Genomic DNA, 26054 nt, shown 5'->3' with positions numbered 1-26054 from the left:
GAAAGCATATGAGGCAAGAATTAAAAGCATTATCACTGGGTTGTGCATCGAGAACAGATTCCTACTTGGAATCATTTCAAAAATTACGATTTCATCGCTATTGTTTCTTTATTGGAATCGTTTGGAATAGTTTAGAGGATTTGGTTTCAAATCTGATTATGAGTTCCTAATTTAACATGCGCAAGTTTGGGTTTCTGTAGCAGCCAAGCGCTTGTTGTGTTGCAGCCATGGAGCACAGTAAGCGGTGCTCTAGTGTGGCTTTATTTTACGTTGAAAAAGCCCCGTCAAACTGCAACCCACCATTGAATCAAAATAAAACTTTCCTCTTATTTGTGAAAATAGGCACGTGAACCGTTTCAACTCCACCACTCAAAGAATCGGAATCGAGAATTGATAAGAACCGGAATCGAAAGGAAGAATCGGAATTGGAATCAGAATCGTTAGTATCCCAACGATGCCCAACCCTAATTATCACTGGGTTGAACATAGCTTTCCTTCCCATTATGCATCTTAGGGTCATACATTTGGAGGCAAACCCACTATAAGCCTTAATTGTCTGGCATCCCTCATTTTAACATGTCACAACTTTATTGCGCACAAAACATGTCTGTCAGCCAAAGGGGACAGGGCATAATTAGAAAATATGTTCAAGCTCAGGAAAACATGATTGAGCAAGATGCCTCTCGAGGTTTTCAACAGCATTGTTTTCCAAGACTCATTCAGGGAATAATGTCTTTTAAAAACAGCAGTTAATTTCGGGGGTAGCTCATCTGGCTTTTTTTCCTTTTCCTTTTAAACATGCTAAGATTTGAATAGCCTTGAGGATTCGTCTTAGTTTAAAGTGAGACAAAAAGTGGTTTTCTTGGAAACAGACATTGACAAACCAATTAGGTCAGCCTTGCTGCATGGTCAACCAAATGGGGCCCAACTGTCCCTATTACAGATGATTGATTCCTGCTTTGGCAGAGTAAAAAGACCAATTACATTTAATAGTTTGTTGTTGTTGTTGTTTTCAGACCCCAAAGGCAGTGATCCATACATATTAACCACTGACTAGGGCTGTGTATTGGAAAGAATCTGGCGATACGATACGTATCACAATACATGGGTCACGAATCAATATATTGCAATATATTTCGATATGTGCGTGTATGTACATATGTGCGTAAGGCGATATATTGGAATTTTTTTTTAAAGTATAATTTTAGAAAAACTAACATTAAAAAAAAAAAGACATGATGTTCATAAAAGTCAAAGATTACTTTAGGTAAACAATTCAGTACACAGAAAACCAAACTGCCAGTTTGGGATTGTGGTTCTTAGTGAGCAAATGTTTATATGCTAAAGTAGGCCAAAGTTCAGCCATAGCTACGTTGTTAGCTTCTAGCAAAAAGTCAGGCACTGCTAGGCACTGTTAGGCGGCGACACTAGTGGTACGTCTCAGCATAGCCATCTAGCGGTAGGGGGTTTACCACATAGACAGTATATAACGGACCAACAGACCCCGTTGCTCTGGACGGAGACCAGTGAAGGCTATTAGAAGCACTTTTCCGGTGATGGAACAGCTTTACTGCGCAGCCTCCAACTGAGAGAGACAACATAAATGTGACGTGAGCAATGTGTCTGAAAGTTGTAAGTCTTCTGGTAGCTGTGCCAAGAGAAATCTCAATCATTACCAATCTTGCAGAGACGGAGAGCGTAGGTATATGTAAGGAGATAACATGGGCACAGGCTAATTATTGCTAACTAAAATGCTAGTTAACATTAGTAATTAATCCTAAACAGCTCATGTAAGTCGAAACTGCCTGCAAGCTTAGCCTGTACTAATTCCTAGTAGTAGGAATTCCTCTACTAGTAATTCCTCTACTATGTGACACAATCGTTAGCCTATTTTTACAAAAATGTTTGCTACGGAGCCATAACGGGAGATACAAGGTAATGGAGCCTTTTATACATTGTCGTGTTTCTTTAGAACTAAACAATGGACAAATAGAGTCTTTAAACGCTTCAGATGTAAAGTTATTTGCTGTCAAGTGGCGCCAAAATGAATGCTAGTCAGTGGAATGCTAACGGGAGGTGAAGGCCAGGTAGCAACAAAATGACGCCATAGTATTGCTGGGCAATATGGACCGAAAGTCATATCCCGATATAATTTGGCTGAATATCGATATACAATATATATCCCAATATTTTTTTCCGCAAAGTGAGAGCAAATGTTCAGTCAAAGTCAAATATGACCTGTCACAAGTAGTTTCATAGAAACTGGCTATTTCAGTGAACAGTTGCAAAATCAAATTAATAAATAATAAACAGGTTTCTTCACCTGGTTCAATGCTCAGCTGTTCAAATAACAATAAAATGTAAATATAATTGATTAACTGATTAACCCTTGTTTTGCCTTCCCGTCAACCTTTGACGTTTTTAACGCCTTTTTTTCAGTTTATTTTAGTTTTTTCCAACGTTTTAAATTGTTAAATTTTTCTTCTACACATTTTCAGCGCTTATTTCTACGTCCCATATTTTCTGATATAGGGCTGGGCGATATAGAGAAAATCAGATATCACGATATTCTTGACCAAATACCTCGATATCGATATTGCGACGATATATTCTAGAGTTGACAGTTGGTGCTCTTGCAAAATATCTTCACACTTAGATTTTAGATAAATAATCATTAATAATAGAACAGCTAGAACAGTCAGGGAAGTTCAGAAAAGTACATCACTTCACTGTAATGCAGCCTTTAAAACCAGGAAAAGACACTTATGTCATATCACGATATTACAATATCCAAAATCTAAGACGATATTTAGTCTCATTTCACGATAGATATTAATATCGATATATCGCCCTACGCCATAGGAGGTTCGAGTTCTGAGGCGAAGCTTACGCCCTTGGTTTAAACACAAAATAAACTTGAACCACTGTATTATGTGATTATTTAACGTAAAAAAAAGAAAATTCAATACAGTATTGCAAAATAAAATATCGCAATATTCAAGTGTATCGATTTTTTCTTACACCCCTACCACTGACCATCATTTCTCCTATATAGGGTAAAATATAATTTGTAGTCAAATTGTATTTAAATAGCCTAATGCAGATGTGAAGTGGTGATAATGTGTGGGAAAAGTCTCTTTTCCTGAGTTATTCTGACAAAAAATGTTAAAAGTAGTTTGTAGATATTCATAACGTTTAAATATGCAACAAAATGTCAGCTGATATCTTGAAGGCTTGACAGTTAATGATGCAGTAGCAACACCTAAATGTTTATGTGTCACAATTCTGACAATTTTGTTCGGTCAGTGTCCTACCTGATGAATTTCCATGATCTTCTATCTTTCTAATAGAAGTTGAATGCTTGAGATTTAAGTGGAAGGGATTATTAAAAAGGTTCACTGCCTTTCAGGCAGAAATGCCTGTCTTGGAACTGAGACAAGCCAGCAGGGATTTAGACAGTTTGGATTACAATGGGTAGGTGTAGTCCATGTAGAGAGGGGTTATTACAACTAACGTTAGAGCCACATCTGCCTACTGCATGTCAAGTCAGGGTGACAAACTCCAGGCCGCAGAATTCTGGTTTTTAATTATAGTTTGTTGAAAGAAAGAAGCTACACAACTTTCAAGTATTGATAACTTCAATGTTTAAAAGAGGTAAACCAGAGCTTTCTAATCAAGAGTCAGTTTCAGTCACAATTATGCCTTTATTTAATTACAAAGTCTACAGTATAATGTAACAACTTTGCAATATATCTTTGTAATTGCTTGCTTTGATTGCTGTACATCACTTTCCACTTGATGTTTGTGCCAATAAATGCAGACGTTAGTTGCTTCTAATTTAGTTTTTAAAAAAAGGCTTCGTTTTTAACTATTATCCAATTAACCTGAATTGTTTGGGTCTATTCTAACATGATGCTGTAACCTGTCGGCTACAGCATGAAGATCTCGGTTGCCTCCACAATCCATTTTTACATCTGGAACCCCAGTTCCTTGTAGAAAAGCTGTCGAACATTATCTTGCCTATAGTTAGCATGGCTAATATCAACTGGTGTTGACATTCCCTTCTCTCATTACACTGTTATCACAACCTTGCAACCTTTGAATTAATTAGTTGCTGCAAGTCAATTAGCTTCCTCTGCAAACGCACCCTGCATGTCAAAACACCCTTCAAAGCTCAGAGCTCCAAATAATTTGAAATAATTACTTAAGGGTTTGAGCTTGGAAACTTTAATTTGTTTGTGAATTCTTAGTTTTGCTCACTGTGTGTGGGGCTCACCACAAATGAGGAGTAAAAGCATTTACTCTTTGCTGGCATTGAAAAAATATACACACAAAATAAAATACGGTTTAATTATTTGAAACGGTTAGTAATTGTACATCTAGCTCTGTTTTTGTTTATAAAACATGCATCACCATGCAGAATGCATATAAGATACTGTATATTCTCCTATTTTGATATGCGTGCATGGGTTTGGAGAAAGCCCCTGCTGTGAACTTGCAGCTTCTCCTGCAGTGAACTTTCTCTCAGAGGACTCTTCAGGTGTCCAGCTGTGTCCTCAGGCACTCTTATTAAAGACGGCGCATAGCAGTTACCCATTTTCTTCTGCTGCTAATAAAAGATTCAGTAGTCTTCAGGTTTTTTTTCAGCAGACCACACTTTATACTGCATGTATACAGTGGCTTCAAAAACACTCTTTGAAAAAGGTTCACAGAGAGAAACGGCATCATTTATAAATAAAACTGTGTCAAGGACGTGTTTCCTTTGTGGTTGACTTTTGTGTTTTCGCATTGTTTTTCATCCCATATGGATGTAATAACACGCTCCAACTGGGTCACTTGTGAAAGTCAGCATCACGAGGTTGATTTCTGTGCAGTGCGCTTGTACCCATTGGACTTGGGGAGTCGAGTATTGACCTTGTAAGTAATTAGTGAGCAGTTAAAAATTGTGGTGGTGGGGGAGGCAGAGGGAAAAACTGTGAAACCCCACACAGAATACAGAATACAGTTCCTCCCAGATCTTATAGGGGTACCGAATGGCTGCTTTGGCTTTCAGGTCATGCTTGCAATGGATTTATTTTCTGGCTGTTAAAGTCACTGACAACATGCCTCAACTGCCAAGAGCTGGATGGGAAATGGCGCCGTTAGACCTACAGCATGAAACAACTATTTATATCTTCACTGGTTTCACGGCGGGATTTATGATTCTTTTAACTTGTCTCTCCAAAAGGCAGCGCTGTCTGAAGCCCAGACATTGTAAAAACACATTATACTCTGCCGGAAGTTGGGGATGGGCACAGATAAAAAGTATATAAACTGCAACAATCTTTATCAGTCTGCTATTATACTGTATATTACAGAATACTCTATTGATAGTGTAACTTGAGCGTGTTCATCATCAGTTTTATAGTTACCAAAAATATGCATATCAGTATACTTTAATGACAGTAATAATTCCTCAAATGCATGGCAACATTATGATTCTCTCTCTCACTACTCTAATGCTTTGTCTCTTTAAGTTGCGGAATGTAACTAAGTACATGTACTCAAGTACTGTACTATAGTAGAAATTTGAGGTACACTACATTCCAGAGGGGGGTTGTCTGACTACTAGTTACTTTACAAATTAAGATAAAAAAAAAACAACATAAAAATATATAAAATATGATGCTTTGTAAACCACCCAATAGTATACACAATTGGAGATACAACAATTAGTTGTTTAATCTATTAGTCGATTGACAGAAAATGAATTGGCAACTGTTTAGATTTGTCATTTTCTATGCAAAAATGCCATTTTATTGTTCTGCTTTTCCTTGTAATTATGTTAATAGTCTTATTTTATTTAGTTCACAAGTAATGTGAAGGTGTCAATTTGGGCACTGGGTAGTTGTGAGTAACATTTCTCACTATTTACACATTTAAAGAAAAAACAATAAATCAATAGATTAATCAAGGAAATAATACGCAGATGAATCCATATTGAAAATAATTATTAGGTGCATAATAGTACTGTATAACAGTCACATGGGTTTTTCTGCATTGAGTACTTTACGTTTAATACTTTAAGTAATTTTTCCTGATTATACTTAAATACTTTTACTTTTCAGTAGAGGTGTGAATCTTCACTGATCTCCCGATTCGATTCCGATTATCATGTCAGCGATTCAATTCAATTCGATATCTCGATGCATCACGATGCGTCAAATACATTTTTACTATCAAAGCCATGTAGGATATTCAATTCATAGCTTTTCAAGCTCTAAAAACAAAACATTCTGCAGTGCTCTAATACTAAATAAATTGGATACATAAAACTACAGCACTGAGCATATGGCACTTCCTGAATGTGCAAAACATAACAGAATATGTAAACAGAAAGGTTGTTAGGCATATATTAAATTGTAAACAGAAATAATCGATTATGGCCCGGCCGATTATCGATGCAGCATCGTCCATGACCACGATTCGATGCATCGATTATTTGATCAATTTCAACACCTCTACTATTCAGTGCAGGACTTCGTTTTTGCAAAGTACTATTTTATTTAAGTAAAGGATCTAAATACTTCTCTACCACTGGTCTCTTTTCACTGGGCTTTGCACATGATGTCATAAATGTAATAAGTATATAACTATACAGTATTTTTGAAATGACTTGTGATTATAATCCAGACTTCTCAGTGTATTAATATAAAGCAACATACTATACTTTTGATACTATAGAGTGTCTGTGATTAATTCATTATTTCTTTACTGCACTTTTATTCTCTTAATTGCACCTGGTCAACGTATTACTGCACTATAACTGCATGTCTGGTCTAGTATTTTTTTTGTCCTTTTGTGCTTTAATGCATTTCTTCTCCCTATGTAAAGCACTTTGAATTGCCGCTGTGTCTGAAAGGTGCTGTACTTATAAACTGGCTTTCCCATGCCGTACACATACTGTATATATTCATCACTTAGAGTAAGGAGAAAGTATAATGTGGAAAACAGTGGTGGTGGGAGTGACAGACAGTTAAAGGTATTTATATACCTCCCGGCAAAAGCTAAAAAATCTTGACCTGCTGTCCAGCTGTCAAAACAGAACTGCTTGTCTTTCTACGTGGCTTTCTAATGTGCTTTTGCTGAGAATCATAGCCATAAAGACTTGAAATTCAACTTTTTGTGTGAGCAAATTCAATATTTGTGTAGTGTGGGGCTTGCCAGTAGACTCGTCTGTGTGCATGCATTGGTGCATTTTTGTGCAGAGCCATTTCTCAAGCTCGCACCTCATGCTGCTTTTATTGAATACATTGTCATATGAGATTCATATCCATTCCTTTCCCACACTACCAGGTGCCATCTGAATGGCTCTTTTGTATAAACAGCAAATCTGTATCCTGAAATATAGATCAAAACAGAGAGAAAGCAAAAGAACGGAGATGAAAAAAATGGCGCGTGAAAAGAGATGGATTTAGTCATGAATTTGAATAAGTGTGGAGGGAAATGGCACAGGTTAATAACAGGGATAAATCAAATCTTTCTCACAGCTTGGGGCTGTGGCTTGTCGATCCTTCGGTGTCGTTAGTCATCCACTCTCAAAGACCTGACACAAATACAAACGCATAAATAGAGGAGACAGAAATCTCTGGCAGCAAGTCTGACCTTGCTTCTAACAAAATCAAACAAACAAAATGGCTTAGATTTAAAAGCACACCGAGCAAAGGGGTTTTGCTCATAATATCGTAGCAGTTTTGTCTGTTTTCAGGACATTTTTTTTTAGTTACTTCTGCGGAGCAAAATGAGGTCCTCATAAAGAATACAATGTATTAAAAATACATTTTTGTCTTATTAATGAGAAATGCTAGCCTGACAAGCCAGACCCACATCAAGATGTTGGGTCTGGGAACTCACCGTTGACGGAGCTCAATCCGAGGGGCGGGATAAACTTCAAATTGTCTTTCAAATTCCCTCTGCACGTAATAGGATAGCGCTACAACCAGGCAGAGCAACGAAGAAGGTAGCGAAGCTAGTTGATAGATTAAACTTTTGCCGTCGGCAAAACTCCGAACACATCTTCCTTTTTTAAGAATAACTTCAGTGCCGTTCTTTGTTCTTTTCTCAAAAAAAAGCTTAACTCCAAGTCTTCCAGAAGACCGCCGTTCCCAGCAGCAGCAGCCATAAGCCCGCCCACCAACTCTATACACGATGTGATTGGCCTGACCAGAGTTTGGTTTTTCCAGCTCGCAAGTCAACAGAGAGTGCCTAGACCCCCCCTGGCTACAAATTAAATTTGCTGCCACTAGGGTGAGTCTAGAGGTCTAGGCTATAGAACTGCTATTTTTGTGAGAGAAAAACTTCAGAAAAAAAAAAAATTCAGAGCAACACTGAAAATGAGACACAAAACAAACTGCAAAGACACTCTGAGGTGTAGCTATCTAACTACAATTATATAAATACATCTTTAAATACTGTATGATTTCTTCATGTTCCAAAGTCAGATGCTACCTAGGTCAACACTTGACTCCCCTATTAATTTTGCATGACCAAGGATTCACAGGTAGCAAATTTCACAGCTCATCATTGCAAAGATTGTGTTTCAAGGAAACACAATAGCTCTGAAGAGATATGATATCCTCTGGGGTAAAGTGAGGTTAATAATGATAAAATGCAGTGGCTTTCTTGTGTCTTGGGGTCAGACTTTGTGTTCTCAAAGTGGTTAGAATCCGCTACAACAGATTCATAAGCCAGAGGGAAAATTGAGTGATTTATGCGGGCATATAGCCAATACTGAGGACTGTGTGCTGATATAGAAAAGAAGATTTGATGCAACATCCTGGGATGTTGTTATCTATAAGACCTCTGTGTGATTTCTCACTCTGAACCTCGTGGTGCAGCTATAGCCTGATTTACTGTCAGACAAAACTCAGAGCTGCGACAGTCAAGGTTTCCTTGTTGAGGTTTGCACTGAGCAGCAGAAAACTTCCCAGCGCTGTATATATCTCTGACATGCTATATGTTTAGCTGGTATTACCAGTGCTTATTAATTTAAGGTCAGCCTACAACATATCAAGATGAGATGCCGTCATCTGTGAAATATTAGCATTACTACTGTAGTGGTAAATGTCATTAATAGTCACAACTTATATGAAAACATGCAGCAGCTACACTTGAGCAGTGGAGGCTGTTATGCGTCAGATTTATAGCTAGTCTGCATTGCGAGAGTAAGCTAAACTCTCCAGCATACAGTACATCAATTATCTGGAGCAACTCACAGTAATTGCAACAGTACAATAAGGGGATTACCACTGCCAAAAGGTGAAGCAGAATGAAAACAAGTGTTGCACCATTCATAATCACAAGAAAACTAAGACAGTGCTATCTAGATAACAAAGCAACAGCGTGGATTGCATATACAATCTACACTAGGGGTGGGAGATATTGACAAAAATGAATATCTCGATATTTTTTTTCATTATCTCGATATTGATATTCAGACGATATTTTTGAAATCCTTCTAGAAGTTAAAAGAAGCCCTGTTCGGAGGCTATTTTGGTGGTTCTCTTGGGAAAATGTACAAGCAAGATGAAATCATAACAATAAACAAAGGGCTCTGTTGTATTTCCTTATTGGAAGCAGTCCTGGAGCTGGGACAGGGCCGGGTCAGACTAGGTTCTGATAGTCCTTGTACTTGGCTGTATAGTCCTTCTGACCGGGATTTATGCTGGGATCAGGAGTTGGATGTGAACTGACTGGCCCAGGTGAGGGAGAGGTGCAGTTCTGTGTGCTTTTTTGATGTTAGAGCATACATGGTCTAGTGCAGGGGTCGGCAACCTTAGGCACGCGTGCCACCATGGGCACGCGGGACCTTAACCAATGGCACGCTGGCAATATGTGTGCAAGAGAGTTATTGATGTGTTGAAATCATGGTTGAAATGCTGAAGCACTCATCCGCATGCCAAATTCCAACGTTCACAGTTGCCGACCTCATAGGTGGTGCCGATACCGTGGGTGCTCCGGAGCTTGAGCACCCAAACTACCCCAAACTACCCAAAACTACTGAGCACCCACGTGTGCCAGACTGCCAGTTCATTTTTATATTAATTTAATATTAAACATTGCAGGTGGTGCTAAGTGGAGCGTCTTTCATAGTGTGATTGGTCATGTCGGTGGCATTGATTTATAATTTCCCACGAAGCTGATTAAACTTCTCATCTCCAATCCTATCTGTGAGAAGTGGCGCTGTCCTGAGTTGAAAGCTAGCTTACTTTACGGCGTGTGTGTTCGTGTCGGCCGCTGTCCATTTCCTAAGGTTCTGAAATGCAAACATTGTTGACTACTTTTTTTTTTTAAACTGTGTGCGCGTGTGAGCACCCACGGAGGAAAACATAAATCGGCACCTGTGCGCGACCTGTTATTTACGGTAGTTTGATCGACCCATATCTCTGACTGGGAACAATACAAAGAGGATTACCAACGGCCGCTGGGGCAGATGAACTAAACGCTAGTCTCGTTACTGTAAGGAGGCTACAATTAAACCTTTGTTAGTTAAAAGTCAATACTTATCAATGCACTCACCTGTGTAGACCGGCATCAACATGTATAAAGCGATATTTCAATCTGCTCTGTCTGCTCAGTCCACTCTTGTCCACCGCACTGTTTTACGCAAACACAGCTCTACTCTAGTCTGCAAATAGCTAATTTTTACAAAACAAGCTAAAAGAAAAGCTGTCGGTTTGTAGTCTATTTTTCTTAGTTTGCAGGGAATCTTGAAATTTGGACTAATTCTTATAAACTTAAGCTGTCTGAAGAAACCATCCTCTCCGCTGGAGCGGTAAATATGGATGCATTATTAGACCAAAACAAATACATGTGGCTACTTAATATGCACGTGAATGACGCAATCGTTATGTTCTTCATTCTTGATAATGATGCTGGTTGTGTTATTATTTTGCCACAGCATCGTTTCATTGAAAATGAGGCTTACAGGACCTGCTAATCAGTCCATTCATCATTAAAGCTGGGCTTTTCCACAACTTTTCGCTTCAGGCTCTTTGACAGTGATATTTTTGTCAGCCCATTTTCCACCAATCAGGACTGCATACTAAAACCATGTTTCCATAATAATAATAATATACAATAATAATAATAATTACAAGGTCCTGATTATTACAGATTTCCTGGATATTACATTTTGATGTGATGTCATAAAAAAAATTAATGTTAACATGGCACACTAATAAACAAGAAATTTTGAAAAGGGCACTTCATATCAAAAAGGTTGCCGACCCCTGGTCTAGTGTGTTCTTCCCTCTAGTAACACAATCTACATGTTGGGAGAAAGCTGGAGGGGAACAGACTTTAAGGACGTCTTGTAAAAGTCCCCTGTATCCCGTATCCAGGTGATCGCGCTGCAGTTTGTTCACAATGGTTAGCAGTGAACCAAACTTTTGCTAACGTTTGCATCGAGGGCTACGTAGACGGCAGTGTCCTGTTTTCGTAGTAAATAAAATGGTCAGTATATTACCGACAGGGCTCCAGGTCAAGTGAGCTGTACTGGGCAACGATCCTGCAGTTGGTACTCCATTTATTGTTAACAAAAATGCAGTCCTCCGCCTCTGGTCGTGCCGGAGTTATTTTCTCATTCTGCCGGTAGATAGCTAGCTCGGCGTGCTAGCGCCGACAACAACCTGGAGGGCTCGGTCAGGCTATATCCTCCGGGATGTTATGAGCCGCCTGGAAGGCTCTCGTAACGGCTGTGTTGTATCGTGGTCCTGTATTGATTAGTGCAGTGTGGCTGTACGTACTTGTATAAATATACACCGACAGGAGAGCCGCTGGACAATCGCGCACCACCATCTTTGTTGACATGAGTGAACGTCCTAACGCACAGGTAAGAACTAGTAGCCGCTTACTCTCGTGCGGGACGATCGTGATTTTGTACAAAAAAATACAGTCAAACAAACCCTAAAATCGCTACATATAATTGTTTAGAAGGTTATAGTGTGCATTATTTGTTTTCTCTTTAACTTCCTTCAGCTCTTTTCATGTTTGGGGGGTCGGATTGTACAAATTATGAAATATTTGATATCCCAATTTTGCATATTGTCCAGACAACAATTTGGATATTATTGTCTAAATGATATATCGCCCACCTCTAATCTACACCTGCATAAGGTGTTAATTGACACATTTTTCCCCAGACCTTTAAAAAAAATGTACGTGTCTACGAGTTCCACGCTGGCTAAAAAGAAACGTCAAGCACATTGATTGGACGTGACAAGAATAATGGCGATCAGGCAAAAAAGTGGCACAAACTTTTAACGAGCAAAGAGTGTGAGTGTAAGATGGAGCTCCAGAATGATGTTTGAGCCATCGTGCATCCAAGACAGACTCAGCCACACACACACTGGCATTCACAGTTTCCATAGCAACACATCTTGGATTTTTGTGGTAAAAATATTACTTTTGGGGGTGTGTGTGGGGTGGGGGGGGGGGGGGGGACTGATAAAAATAAAACATAATTAATGCTTCAATCAATAGGAAGGATTATTTGAAATGTTGTATGTTTAAAAAAGTCACAGTCTTTTGTCACAGAGAGATTTGACAAAGTGACAAACTTCAAATGGCTTCGCTGGATGTGTCACTCTGTTCACTTTGCATTGCGGCTACACACTATACATTCAGACTGTATTACATCACAACATATATAGAAATACAATGATGCAGCCTGTATATACTTTCCAAGAAGTTACCCTCTACATGTGAGTTATATTTTCTTCTGCGGTAACATATTTTGCAAAGGTTGATTGTTAACAGGCATTACCAAGCTAAACTTGGTGTGTGCTTGGATCAAGATCATGATCCAATGTCGCTGAACTTTTAAAATCCCTGTAACACCAAAGAAAGTGGTGCGATAGCACAGTTGTGTTGTAACAGAGATAATCACTTAATGAAACACATCATCAGTGGAACTTCTACCTGCTTTATGGGTGCATGCTGTGTTTTCCACAGTGCTTTGGCTCAAAGCTGTGATCTCTAAGATGTGTGCGTTGCATAAAGAGTCGTGCAAACACATACCAAATAACACACAGATCCGGGCTCGCCAGATGTTCCTCCTGAGCAGCCACACTTTTGTTTGCACTTCACAATTATTGTGAGATTTCCAGCAACTTTCAACATCAGAATTTGACTATAGACACAGCAACACATGGATCCACTGCAAAACACCATTTAAGCTCCTACACTTGCTTGACAATTAACATTTTTACTTCAGGCATCAGCTTCCATTCATTGGGGATCACTTTCCTACACACCAACTGTTTTACAATCAATCAATCAATTAATATTCTTTGTCTGCACCCATACTGTATAAATAACTGGTACTACAAGTACAGTATTTCTAAATATATCATATTTTTATTTTGTTACCGTTTTCTTACTACAAAAAAGTCTTGTGTATTTTTCATGCATGACAAGAAGCATCTTGTAATTCCATGTGAGATGGGCCAAATGTTTGGCATGACAAAGAAATAAAGAGGTTGATTTACTATACTAATTAATATTTAGTGCAACTCAGCGACTCATGTATATGCAAGTGTGATAACATGCGCCTGTGCTAATTGAATTACTTAAAATTGCTAAAATGACCAATTAATAGTTCAGTGACAGATATTTATGCACTTTTCGCTACTCCTGTGAGGTTGCCTGGCAACCGACAAAGACTCCAGGACTTTATTGCACCTGACCGAGAAATGCCACATAACCCCTTGTAACGCAACAACGTGTAGTTTGTACACGTCTGTTACTCATCAAACAAACAAGATATTACATGCTAATTAGTGAGCTTAAGCATTGCTGGTAGGTGGATTGTGTTACCTTGTGACAGAGGAGCCAGGCTAGTAATTACACCGTTTGCAGTCTGTTTGTGCTAAGCTAAGCTAAGCTAAGCAGACTCTGGCTGTGTAACTTCATATTTAGCGCACAGACGTGACAGTGGTATCATTCTTCTTTCCCGACTCGGCAATAAAGCAAATAAGCCCCAAAATATCAAACTATTTCTGTCTTTGTGTGGTTCATGTTGGAAACAAAATGAAGAATTAAAGTCAACAGGGGCAGTTTTAATCGAAGCTCATATGAGGCAGGAACGAGGAGAGTGACAAAGTGTGATAAATTCTAAGCGGTGATGTTTGATTAAACAAATTAGACGAATAAGACTGCAAACAGACCGCCTGTTCTCTTCCAAGCTGCTGTTTCACCTCATGAATATCAATGAGGAGGTGGAAGGGGGTTATTTTATAGTTGAAGATTGAATGCAGGGTCTGTCCCTCTGCCTGATAATGCCCCTGTTTGTCTTCATGTGGCGATGGAGAGATGTTTACGCATACAGCTACAGAGCCCTAGCGTCACACCCAGCACCCGACACAGACAGAGGCAGAAAGGATAAAGAGAGCGAGAGTTATATTCATAGGCGATGCCGGATCAGGGGCACATAGACACAAATAAACACAGGCGCACACACAGACAACAGAGTGCACGTTAATGCAAGCCACAGTGCGTGGGCCATGCCCTTCTTGTGACGCCAGCTCAGTGGACACACAGCATGCAGGAGTCATCGCTGGCTGCCATGGATAATTACCACAATGAACGAAAACGGAGAGACACACAGACCCGGCCGCAAAAAATAGCCCACAAGCATTCACAAGAGAACAATCCTGACTGTCTTCTTGAAATAAAAATGAGGCATGTCAGGTATGAGGGTAATGTGACACACAAAGATTCCTTCTCAATAATTCTGCCATCTTATTGACATTTGGTATATTATTTATGGTTTAAACTGATGATGGAAAAGCTCTAAAATATAATATATATTGTGAGCGCTTAAATTTACAAAACTTGTATCTCTTCTCAAATGCTGAGATATTACCACTGGGCTCCACAGGACGTGCCTGCAATTGCCCTGCCAATGCTTTTTCAAAGTGTAAATAATCTTAAAGCGTCACAGATCTTACAGCGTTGTTGAATAATGCATGCTTGAAATTACAGTTGCTGTGATAGCCGCCTCTGTTGTATCAGGGCTCTCTCTCTTTCTCTGATTGATCGCAGCCCATAATTCCCTCTGTCTAAAAAGTGGGATGTCAGAGAGGACTCCGATAAGAGCTTTCTGCTTTGTCACCCTGAAAAAGGTCCCTCTATTTGTGGTCGCACTGCAAGCGGATATTGCACACTCCACCAATCCAAGGGTGTAAGGTTTAGGAATAATGCCTTTGGAAAAGCCTGAAGTAACCACTCAGAGGAAATACATATTGTTGCTGCAGGGCATTTCCTCTCTATTTAAAGTCTGTTTGCCTTATTTACCATAGATTGATCAACCAGGCATTTTTCTCCATGTAATTCGACAACTTCCTGCAAAAAAACAGTCCATAAACAAACCTATATCTTACCACTGAGGGCAGATCATGACCAATTCAAATACATGGGAGGTTGGCAGCCACCTTTAGTTGTGTATCTCAAAATTATTGGAAGCAGAATAACTGAAAAAGGTGACATCATAGCTTGAAACTAGACAATGCTGTGTAGTATTGATTCTTGTGTCCGTGTCTTTAATAATTTTCACTTTCATTTACACTACAAAAGTGAAAGAGAGTTAGAGCTGGGCGATATGGAGAAAATCAAATATCCCAATATTTTTGACCAAATACCTCAATATCGATATTGTGGCAATATTGTAGGGTTGATAATTGGTGCTTTCACAAAATATGCACACAATGAGATTTTTGATAAATAAAAATCAGTTATGTTGATATAATAACTATGTGGGTAAAGGCAAATAATTGAACAGCTAGAACAGTCTGGTATGTTCAGAAAATTACATTACTCTACTGTAATGCAGCCTTTAAAACCAGGAAAAGACAACACTTGTGTCATATCAGGATATTACGATATCCAAAATTTATGACGATATCTAGCCTCATATATCGATATAATATCAATATATTGCCCATCCCTAAAGAGAGTATAATTAGTTTGGCTCTTCAATATGATTTCTCCTAATATTATATTTATAATTAGCCTAATTGCTTTTTAGCAGCCATGCTTGAAAAGTCTTTCACCTTGATATTAGCAAACAAATATTTCTAACAAATTGTATTTGCAGTGCTGTCCTAAAATTCCACCTAAAATTTAGAAAGCAGCTTTAGTGCAATTCGTACTGAACAGACTTATTAACTTACTAACTATACTACTTACTAACTATACTTTAAAGTTATAATTCTTAGGATTTTCATATTATTTGTAGTCTGTCTTTTTTCAAGCAATGCATTCGTCACAAAGGTTAGCACTGACAGTGGTATGCATCTACAAAACAAGACAGTGGTCACATTTGGCAAATGTTTGACCGCTGGCCAGTTTTAAATATTGAAGGGAGTGATGTAACACGAAGGGAAAAAAAAGACAGACCTCCAACTCCTCAGCAAGATAACAAACTCCTTTCGCTGTGCTCCTGAATAATGTGGCAATTACTTTTGGGAAATTAACGTGTTACTGTAATTGCACTACTTAAATAATGTGTTGACACTATGTGCAGGACTACATGATGCCCCTGTGACCAAAGTAGTGATGAAGATTTGTAATTGTGTTGAAGGCTCTGGAAAGTTTTCCCGCTACTCTGCAGAACAGAAATGAGAGCGCCACAGTACAGACAACAAATTTCTCTGATAGTGGTGTGGTTTTATGACCTGCTGTGTTGTTTTCTGATTATACTCCACTCAGTGGCATGGACGCTTTCCAAAAACTGTATATACCGCTGAGCTACCTACTGTCTGGGGAGAGAGAAACACATGGTCCTTCAATAAAAGATAATAGAAATGACAATAAGATTTACCATCTTCATTCATCTTATTCATTACCATCGTCGAGATACTGGGAAGAAGCCAACCCACAAGCCTCACTAGCCCACCAGGTCTAGTGGAATACTGAGCATGTAAGGCGGCTGGTAATTCATTACATTTAATAGGATGCTACACTGCAGTTGTGCTTCAAGACTACTACTTATTCAGTCTTTGATAAGAGTTTTAAAGTCTTATGAATTCTGTGAATCTTATACAGCAAAATCTCTTAAGAACTCCTCGGAAAAGAAGCTATTGTATAACTAATACTCCTACTGTACGATAAATCAAATATACTGCATGCTTACACACTAAAACAAAAATATGTACTTTCATATATCTTGCGAACTGGGCTTATTTCCCTGTGTTAGTGTGTGGTGCCAGAGAGCAATGCCACCACAGTAGCCCTTCTTGTTTCCTACAGCACTCTACAGCAGTCAGAAGAAAATTGGTCCCCGCGGACAAAAGCAGCTTTCATGTACTGTAACTAATAAAATAAAATAAAAAATAAATAAAAAAAAGGTGTAGTGTATAGTGAAGTGTCTTTCCAAAAACATGACCCTGTCAAGGTGCTAGTAGCAACTGACACATAAATGCCAATCTTCTGGAGCTTTGAATGATGTCTGAAAACGCTCCCTCTGTCCAGGAATCATCACCAATGAATGATTACCCCACCTAGGTGTGACAAAGGCTGGGCGATATGGACAAAATCAGATATCACGATATTCTTGACCAAATACCTCGATGACGATATTTAAGGGTTGACAATTGGTGCTTTCACGATGAGATTTTAGATAAATTATCATTAATAATGCTGATATAATGACTACGTGGGTGAAGGCAAATAATGGAACAGCTAGAACAGTCTGGTAAGTTCAGAAAATTACATCACTTTACTGTAATGCAGCCTTTAAAACCAGGAAAAGACAACACTTATGCCATATTACAATGTTAGGATATCCAAAATCTAAGATGATATCTAGTCCCTTATCATGATATAGATATAATATCAATATATTGCCCAGCGCAAGGTGTGAAAGTAGAGCTCTTTACTGGAGCATGGAGCAAGAAGAGCTCGGCGAGAGGCCAATGATACTGTACCTCTTGATTTTTCCTTCATGTCCTGGCAAGGTCTGTTGGCTTAGAATGAGGGTTTGTGTGTCAATCAATGCAGAGCCACACAAACATGTTCTTTAAGTGTTCATACACACTCATTCTTCTTCTTTAGGGGCCTTTTTTTCCAAAGAGGGGGGAAGAAATGATTGACTGAAAATGGCTGTCTCGTGCATGCAACATACATATAGAACTGACTGAATTTCACACCCCGCCTTCTATAGAGCAGAATTAGGCTTCATCACAGCTGAATAAGTATGATGAGAAAGGACAGTGAGAGGCTTTCTAGTAATCGTGCATGTCTGAGGAGATTTCTTTCAGGCAGAAAATGTGGAGTTAAGAAGAAGGTGAAGTGCGAATAAACGAGGTAGGCAGGACTTGATGAATTCCAGAAGAGGATGGCTGACCACTAATTGAGCAAGAGGTGCCCCTGCTGTGTCTCGCTGCATGTCACCAAGACAACGGAGGGCAAATTAGGTTTCTTGAAGTCATACGGGAGATATAAGGTGTGATGGAGTATAATGGAGGCAAATGAAATGAGGTGATATAGACTGAAAGATGCAGAGGACACAGCTCCTTAGGGAAGCTTGCAACCACTGGAGTGTGAAAATTGGTATGAACTTAGGTATTATGAGCCCAGACAAGTCAAACTCTGTGTCCCTAACTTCTTATCATGGACAGTTGAGATGTCTCATCCAACATTACAGGTAAAGTTTGGCACGGAAGCCAATTCCACCTAGTCCACGCAATGTCAACAGTGGCGGGTGAACAATCAATGTCAATGTGTGTGTGTGTGTGTGTGTGTGTGTGTTGCATAATAAAGACAAGCAAAGTTAATTTCTATAGCCCCAAAATGTCTCAGTGGGCTTTACAGGTTTAAACAGCAACATATCCTGACCCACGCAAGAATAGCTAGAAAAGATTCTAAGACAGAAACTCCCCAACTGCCTTGCACAGCAATGAAAAAATGTCAATTATGAATAATGACAATTAGGAGTAATACAAAAGGTCAATGCTATTATAATCCAACATTATGATGATAACAGTTCAAATACCAATGCAGTTAAACCACGAGAAATTCATAGAATTGAGTTCAATAAATAAATAAATATGAAACTGTTTTCTGATCTTACACAATTATGGTAAAGGTTTGGTGAAAAGTGGCATGAACCACCACACCCCCTCGCCCATGTCCAAACCAACAATACATGTATATTCCATGTCTAGATGCACTTTGCAGCCTGAGCATACAACTTTTATCGATGATACAATTGGCTTCCTCAACGAAAACAAAACTGACAAACAATAAATAAAAACAGCTGCAACGTTATTAGAGCGTTACTAGGCAAAATTACAGAAATGAACATAGCCTGACTCAACAGCAAAATAAAACATCACCAAAGCAGACAATACCAGACTTCACAGCGAAGGTAGCCACAGTCACACACATACTGTATATAAGCAAAGAAGCAACTGCGGGTTTTATACACACACACACACACACACACACACACACACACACACACACACACACACACACACACACACACACACACACACACACACACACACACACACACACACACAGAGGAGTATACAGTGAGTTACAATTACCAGTTTGTTCTTGTACTCACCTGTTTTTGCAAGTCTTCTGCACCGTGAAGTCCTCCTCAGTCTGCTCCAGGTTCTTCTCAGCTCTTCATTCTCAGAGCATAACGTTAGCCAGTCCACTCAGCCTCTCTGTCCCAGTATAACCAGTCCTCAACCTTTTCAAACATGTTGAGCTGAATGAGGCTGACATGTGCATGTTAGCATTTCGCATGTTAGCCAAATCCAGAACGCACCTGTTAGTGACGCAGCGTCGTGGGTTTGTTTGTTTTGGGTCACGTGCTGGTGGTGCAATAAATCAATAATTAATTAAGGTAAATGCTACCTTTCTTAAATATACCGAGGTGCAATCATGCTAATGCTAACCAAAACCCATAATGATGTTATCCTTAATCTATAGCATTGTTGTGCTTTTTTCTTTTCTTTTCTTTTCTTTTAATATAATTAAAAAAACTTGTGTAGGCCTACTGTTCACTTACTATAAAATTCCGGCAGGGTGGTAGGGGAAGACTCAAGAATATTCATTAGGGAACTCATCCCTGATTGGCTCGCCCTGACATTCTTACCCTAACCATAACCAATCCCACTCCTCTTGCCTAAACCTAACCTAACCAACCCAACCAGAGCAGGCAGAGTACTAGCCATTCAGGGATGAGTTCCCTAATGAATATTCATGAGTCTTCCCCTACCACCCTGCAAAAAAATAAATAGGCGCCCCGGCCGCGATATTTTTCCCCCACTATGGCCACGCCAAGACCCGCCCTTCAATAGCTAATATTGGCTAGGTGTCCATGCTTACATGAGATAACGTAACCAGATTTGTTCAGGTCCTATCCCCTGACCAATCGGCTATCCTAACCTTAACCACTCAAAGTCAAATGCCTAACCCCAGAGCCATATCACTCTGCCTAACCCCAACCAATCGACCACGTGGGTCTTGGCGTGGCCATAGTGGGATTCGTAATTTTGCCCCCGGCCCGGGTGCGACCCGTGCGACCGCCCTACCCTCCTGGCTGACAGTTGGTGAGTGTCTCCTCTGTGGAGGTCTGCCCTCCTGCGGCCGCAGACACACCAGCAGCCTTTTCTATGCTACAGCTGCTGATTTATTTCTGGTTATCATGGCTTTTTCAGGTGTGTAACGTTATATAAACGTAGTCTAGACCAAGAAAACGTAGCTAATTTTTTCCAACACTATGAGGTAGCCGACTTCAATAACTCCATAAGCCAAAAACCCACGGATGTATTAAGAGAACCCCAAAACCCTGCCCAAACCATTCAATTGTCACCTTTTAGTGTCCCCTGGAAACAGTTTCTGTTGTGTGTGCTAGTTGCAGCGCGTTTCTGTATTTGGTGCTATGAGTTGTCAATTCGGTGAAGATGTTTTCTTCATTTGCTTGTGTTTTGTCTATTTGGATGTTTTTTTTTTTTTAATTATTTGCAGTTGAGCTCTCAGGGGCCAACATAAAATGCCTGTAAAGCAGGTGATGGAAACACAAGCACTTCCAAAAAGAGAGAAGAGCAGCAGGGAACCCTGGGAGTAGAGAAGACACAACTAGTCTGCGGTGTAATATTACAATTTATACACATTTTTCTATATGAATTATATACATGATCTATAATTGTAACAGAAGATTTTGACACCCAAACAATAGATCTCTCTGAATAATTCAGAGACATCAGATGCTGTCTGTAACCTGACTCCGCCAGATTGATTGCGTCGCATTTGCTCGGCATATCCATCTGGGAACTTTCTGTTGGAGAACTTTTGGGAAGGGGCGGAATACTGGTTATTTGATTGGATGAACCATCTGTCTATCACCTATGTTGGTGATAGACGGGCCAAATCAACCAATCAGATCCACAAAGCGTATGAAAATACAACCACAAGCCCGCCCCTGCTGCTGCAGGCAAAGCATAGCTCGTTAGCTCAGCATGCAAGCAACATGTCGGTAAAGGAGATTTGCCATTTGTGCAACAAGAATTTAGGAATGAAAGTCACCATTTCAGGTTCCCGGACCATATTCCAAAAGAAGGATCCAAGAGAAAAAAAGCATTAGCGAGCGGCTAACAGAATTAGGGCTACCTGGCTGATAATACTGGTTAGCTGATTGGATAAACCATCGGTCTATCACCACCTAACCCACCTCAAAACCAACGCTGATTGGCCCGGTCGTTTGGCTAACAGCTCCAAATTTTCTCTGCCTCAAGATGCCAGACTGATCTGCGAGTGGAAAACTGGACGGTCTCACGAGGCTATGCTGTCTGCGCTCTAACCCCCAATCAACTGTTAGCTGCTGCCATTTGTTTAAGAGTTTAGTTAGTTTAGTTAATTCCAAAATGTTACGAATGATTGTCCACGTGTAGCAGCAGTGCAGCAGCATTTTACAGAGAAATCAACCAAAGACACAAGTTTGCCGACAGTATTTAACCATGCTGTAGTACTGCAACACAACATACTCTACCACTATCAGCCTGAGCTTCTAACAGATAGAAGTATTTGAACGGTGCCTTCAGGGAACGTCACGATTATAATAAAGATAGTAATAAAGAAAGACAATGAGAGATAGAAACCCTCACTAAACACATAATACCCATCTGTGCTTATTGCCCCAGTGTGTGTGTGTGTGTGTGTGTGTGTTTAAATGCTTAGCAGTAATGGTGCACAGCATGCAAAAGGATCAAGTACTGTCATGGTGTAGAGCAGGACAAAGCCATTACAGTAATCAGTCTGTGTTGAGTGGAATTGAAAGAACCAAATATGCAGGCTTTCATGTTAGTGTTCCAACAGGATTTAAGAGTCGATTGTGTGATTATCTCTGGCCAAATGATGCCTTTTGCACCAGTTCTACTTGCCATTTTCATCCATTACGCTCTCTTGCCTTTTCACAACACATTGTGATGTAAAAGGACAATAAAATTTGGGTAGGGGGAGACATCAAAACCCCACAAAAGCACATTGGGTTTTGCCCAGGACTACAATATTTCTGCTTTGTAAAAAGCCAAAGATGGACAGCTCGGGGAGGAATCATCAAAAAACAAATCCAATGACACAAAGCAAGTGAAAGTGGTCTAAATCAGACATTGTTTTTTCCTATAATTCCAATCTCAGAGTGTGACGACCATGAGCAACTAGTCCTAAAACGCAGAATTTGTAGCAATGCAATGACTCCAATATAAAATTATGGAGATCAGCACAAGGACAGTGACATATTGGACCACATTATTATATATATGGTTAACCAAAGCAAAACTCCAAAACACATTATTATATTAAATCAATAAATATTTAAAATTAAGCTCTATATGTGATGACTTTTTCATACTAAAATATTAACTTCTATTATTTTTTTTCTTCACTTATGACATCACTTATAAATCAGTTATTCTGATGGTGATCGTTCCCTAGCAACCCCAATTGTAGTGCTTGACAGTAAGCGATGCATTTAATTTTAGCCATGCTAGAGATGGGTCGTAATGTTGGTTGGTCTCTTTGGTCCAGACTGCAATTCTCAACAACTATTGAATGGATTTAGGTACAGATATTCATGGTACCCAGAGGATGGAACATACTGTCTTTAGTGATCCCTGGACTTTTTGCTCTTTAGCTTGCCAAGTTCAGCTCACACAGCACACAATATTAGATCAACAAGTTATTGTAGCACGACTGCTTGTTTTCCAAGTTCACTATTATACATGACTGTATATGACCGTCTTATCACTGTATTACATCAACATGTAATGCTTTTTTAGTACATTTCAATGAGTGAACACTGCAAAACATGTTCACGCGTGTTGATATGGACCTTTCTGCAGAGTGCTAAGCATATCTCTCGTAAACAGCCATGAGGTTTCACAGCCACCAGCAGCATTTAGCTGCTGAGAGGCTGCCCATGAACCACTAAACCTACACTAATGGATACATGGCAAGTGGAATCGGTGTCACATACGATACACATTCTGTCCGACACACACAGATGAACATGGCTCTTACTCAGAATCTGGCTGCGGCAGGTGGCAACTGAATTCACACTTGATTGTCCCCGGTTAGAGCTACCATATTAATGAAGTTCAGCTGCAACTGTGTTTTGGACACGGTGGCGGTTGGTTACACCTGTCTTTTCAACGTGGCTTTTATCATTCAATCTGTGCTCATTAGCCTGATTGCTGCAACCAGGGAGGAACAACCAGGAAAGCATTTAAAATATGATGGATACTCAGATGAGTGTGTCTGGGGATAGATCTGTGTAGGATTGCAAACTGCGACTGAAATTAAAATGTAACAGAATTTGCTCTATCATGTCAGATACATCTAGAAACCCACATTTGACAAACAGTTGTCATTGCCTTCATCAAAATAATTATTGTAATATATCACAACACTGTAGCTTCTCTGGAGAAACACTACGGTCCTCCAGAATCATACTTTATCATACTTTATTTATTTCTTCAAGTGGGTTATTGCACCAAAGGGGTCCACTCTGACCCACTTACATCTGTGCATGATACTTTTTCATCTCAAACTTTAAACTGAGAGGTTTATTGGTTTATTTTGAGACATTTAAAGTCTTCCATGTTGCTAGAGCATTTTGGCCAGTCCAGTTCTGTAATGAATTATTTGACATGTACACCAGGATCAAAAGCCCTAATGCATCCTATGTGTGTTATGCAAATGGGTGTTTTAATGAAGGCACAATGAATAATTCAAGAGTGGTATTCCACGAGAAATGCACTGCAGGAACAAATTCATAGAAAAGAATTGCTTTGGAAAAACAAAAATTGACGTTGAAGTAGCTCTCCTTTTTGTTTGATATCCAGGGTGGCTCATCACTTGCTCATTAACAAACGTCCACCAACTGAAATAACCCATTTGATTAGTTTGTAAAGCACAGGATATGCACTCACTCTTTGTCCACTTCTCTCCTTCCGCCACCAGCCTTTTGTACTCTAATAATACTATAGCCGGTTTCAAACTCAATTTGTCTTTTTGGGGGGGGTTGTTTGAACAATACCAGAGTTTGAGATTACTGCCCAGAAAGAAAAAGAAAAGAAAGCCACACACTCTGCTGCACTTTGTTTTCCTACATTTTTTTTTTTTTTTTTTTTAAATAAACCAAGGATTTTGATGCACTAAAAATAACTTCACGCAGGTGGAGTGTTCAAACATGAACAAATGAGAAAGTCATTTTTGATTATGTTTCTTTAGCTGTGTGTTAAGGATGCCATTTTTCACGAGGCTCTGTCGCAGAGATTTCGAGCTGATTTACTTACAGTATATTGTGGATTGTGGTCTGTGCCAAGTTGTTGCTTTGACAGCCCCCGGCTAAGAAAGGAAGGTGAGAATTATTCACCACCCACACAGAACTTACAAGTCTCTTATCTAATCCTCCAGCAGTAGTTTTGATGAAATCCTTTGCTGGATCAAACTCAGACGCGTTGACTTAAAAGGGCCCAGACTGCATTTCTTAATGATATGAACACCTTGAGTCAAATCATCATTCATAAAGCTCCATTTTTGTTGATGTAAGTGTTGTCATTATCTGAACGACAGCAGAACAGTGCGAGCATCATTTTCACCACCTGTACTCGCTGCCACTCACTTACAGGTAGTAATGAAATGCAGACAAAGTACAACTGAACAACTCAGTGTCCACTTTGTCCTGTGCAGATGTCTCCAATGCCCCCTCCCCCGGTCTCTGACATAGCCAGGCTGACTTTGTAATCATATTACCAATGCATGTCTCATTAGTTTCTGCCATGGCTGAGTGTCCCTGCCTCATCCTGCTCTACTCATACCCTATTTCTCTCTCTCTCTCTCTCTCACACACACACACACACACTCAATTGCTGGCTGGCATTTGAGAGTGTCTGGGCTTGCATCTAAAGCAGTTTACCAGGGAAATAATAGTCCTCTAAAAGGATTCTCTGTATGCAGAATCATCCCATTCCATTTGCATTCTAGTGAGACAAATTAAATTTTAGCAGAAGGTGAGTGTAGCACTATGTTGAGATGACAAAAGAATGAGCAGGAGCGGAAAGAGCACGCCTGAGACTTACATTAGATGGTAGTTGTTCTGGGAGTGACTGTGCTTGGGAGAATTTTATTTCAGATATTGATGTATTTAAATTTTTTTTTAAGTGGAATCAATAGTAGTTAGGTTAGGAAGATGAGCGCGTCTAGATGTTGATATCCCGCGCGACGGCTGTCTGCTTTGGCTTTCATAAAAAAAAAAGTAAGCCCGGGCGTTCATCCCCACATCCACTTACAAAAATGCAGACAAAGAGTAAAAGCAATTGCCAGGAATATGTGAGATAAAACACTTTCATTCAGGTCAAGGTCATGAGCCGTCTTTCTGAGCTGCTTTTCTTCATCTGCAAAGTTGCTGTAGCAGGTTAAAGAGCCGCCAGTCAAATAACCTTCAATATGCAACCCCTCTTTTCTCCACCCACCCTTAACCTTCTTTCTGTGGT

The 26054-nt window shown here is 39.6% G+C and overlaps 1 protein-coding gene across 2 annotated transcripts in view; it reads right to left on the bottom strand.

Annotated features, from left to right (window-relative positions):
- The window catches only part of cntn3a.1 (contactin 3a, tandem duplicate 1), a 138704-nt gene extending 118864 nt beyond the window's left edge, over positions 1-19840 (bottom strand). The window contains exon 1 of one of the 2 annotated variants that reach the window (XM_028582439.1): positions 19613-19840. The gene's annotated coding sequence lies outside the window, so the exon portion shown is untranslated. The remainder of the gene's footprint in view (positions 1-19612) is intronic. The other variant, XM_028582440.1, reaches the window with a different exon arrangement.
- Between the last annotated feature and the right edge of the window lie 6214 nt (positions 19841-26054).

This window comes from Perca flavescens, chromosome 7, assembly GCF_004354835.1.
Source record: "Perca flavescens isolate YP-PL-M2 chromosome 7, PFLA_1.0, whole genome shotgun sequence".
Classification (NCBI taxonomy): domain Eukaryota; kingdom Metazoa; phylum Chordata; class Actinopteri; order Perciformes; family Percidae; genus Perca; species Perca flavescens.
The sequence above is the reverse complement of the archived record's forward strand: the minus strand, read 5'-3'. Positions and strand labels throughout refer to the sequence as shown.